Genomic DNA, 2,423 nt, shown 5'->3' with positions numbered 1-2,423 from the left:
TGAAGCGAAACTGACGTCGTATTGCCACGTATGCGAAATGTGAGCGGTCAAGGTCGGCTAAGAATTTGACGGGATAAAGGGTCAAAAGGAATGAAAGGAATTCCTCCCGAACCCGTCCAAGAAGAATTGATGAGGTAACTTTAAGAGGATTTTCCCCCAGGAAAGGCCCACCAGGTTTGAGCCCAAAACTTGGGCCAAAGGCTTCCCTATCCGTGTAGGGAACAGAACCCTTGCCAAAGTAGACAAGACGAATTAGTCTGATAGTCTACGACTGCCCTTGAAAACTAGGGATCTGCATAAAACTCACAGGAAACACGGAGGACCCTCAATTCATTGGCATCAGGTCATCTATGGCTCGTATAAACTGAATCAGAGGTTAAGGAACCACGCCGCATTAATGACACTGTTATTGAGTCACACGCCACATTTATGGAGCCAACGCAGAGCCACACTATATTAAAGAAGGTCTAACAGCAGATACAAAAAAGAAGGCATAGACTTTGTGGAGAAAAAAGACTGTCTGCACCCTTTCAGACACAGTATAAATAGCAAGTTCCAAGTACCAAAAAAGCTCTCTGATTCATAGACTCTTTTACGTATTTGCTACCCTCCAAGAATATTTACTAATTTTGGCATCGGATGTTACCCAGCCCCTAGGTTGCCCTCTCAAAGCCGCAGCCTTTTCTACCTTGTGTAAGGCTTATTTTCGAAGACCTGAATTGTCAGAGCTTGGCCCGAAGGTATGCGAAACTCGACGTTAATGCAAGGATAAAAGATTTAGTTTACCCTTGAGTCAGGAAGAAGCATCATTTATTTAGATTTAAAGCTAGTTGGATAAAAGAAGAAGGTTGTGAGCATGTGGCAATGTAGGAGTGGTTTGTAGTGGCCCCCAATTCTAATCCTATGGTGAGGGTCTAGAATTCACTTAAATCTTGCAGTGAGGCTCTTATTGGGTGGAGCAAAAATAAATTTAGAGACAGTGTGAAAGGAATAGGAAGCAAGATTGAAAGAATTAGATTGTTACAATGTGAAAAAGGCCCTCATAAGGCTGAGGAGATTAAAAAGCTTTAGATTGAAGTGGGTGTGTTGCTAGAACAAGAAGATCTTAAGTGGAAATAGAGGGCTAAAAGAAACTGGTACCAATCTGGAGACATGAAAACAAGATTCTTTCATGCTTGTGGGAATACCAGAGTGCATTCATACATAGGTGACTTAACATAATGGCGGCTTATGAGACTCTTTATTGTATGAAGACAAGACAAAAAGGCAATAATGGTAATATGACTCTCAGGTTGGATATATCAAAAGTATATGATAAAGTGGAGAGGTTATATTTAGAGGCAGTAATGAAGAAGTTGGAGTTTGGTGCAAGATGGGTAACCTTAATTATGGAATGTGTCAGAACAATTACCTACTCAGTCCTAGTTAATGGTCAACCTGGTGCTATTATTAAGCCATCTAGGGGTCTATGACAAGGAGACCCTTTATCCCTTTATCTATTTTGTTTTGTGTGCAGAATGTCTTAGCTCTTTGATCAATCATTCTGAGATTAAAGGTGAGATAAGGGGAGCGACAATGGCTAGGGGAGGGATAAATATTACCCATTTTTTGTTTGCAGATGATTGTATTGTGTTTGGGAGGGCCAACTTCGTTCAAGAGAGGAGGATTCATAATATCCTTGAGAAATATGAACATGCATCAGGCCAGTGCCTCAATAAACCAAAAACTTAAATATTCTTTAGCTCAAATGTTAGGGAATCAGAGAAAAACCAGATCTGAAGGGAAATTGGTGCAAGAGCTAACAACAGCTATGAAAAATATTTTAGACTACCAACCATGGTGGGTAGATCCAAATATAATTCAGGAGCATCAATGATAAAGTGTGGCAGAAAATCAATAATTTTAAGAATCAGTTTCTGTCTCCTACTAGTAAAGAAGTTGTTTTGAAGACAGTCATACAATCAATTTCTATTTACACATGAGTGTTTTCAAACTACCTAGGAAGCTATGCAAAGAAATCTTAGCTATGATAGTTGGATTTTTGGTAGGGGCATAAGCACAATAATAAAAGATTCAATGGAGAAGTTGGTGTAAGTTGGGGGAGCCAAAAGCAAGTGGAGGGATGGGGTTTCGAGATATAGAGAGTTTTAATCATGCCATGCTTGCTAAAAAATGTTGGATAATTTTGACAAATTCAAGTTCCTTGGCTACACAAGTTTTAAAGGAAAAATATTTCAAGAAGATTGCTTTTCTCAAGGCTAAATTAGGTTATGGTTTATCTATGATTTGGAGGAGTTTATGGGGTTCCTTGGATCTGCTTAAAGAAAGACTTGTTCAGAGAGTAAGGAATGGGCATGGCATTAATATATGGGGTGACAAGTGGGTTCCAAAGCCCTTAACCTTTTGTATCCAATCTTCGGTGA

Source organism: Juglans microcarpa x Juglans regia, chromosome 1D (genome assembly GCF_004785595.1).
Source record: "Juglans microcarpa x Juglans regia isolate MS1-56 chromosome 1D, Jm3101_v1.0, whole genome shotgun sequence".
In the NCBI taxonomy this organism is placed as follows: Eukaryota; Viridiplantae; Streptophyta; class Magnoliopsida; order Fagales; family Juglandaceae; genus Juglans; species Juglans microcarpa x Juglans regia.
Note: the sequence above shows the minus strand (reverse complement) of the source record.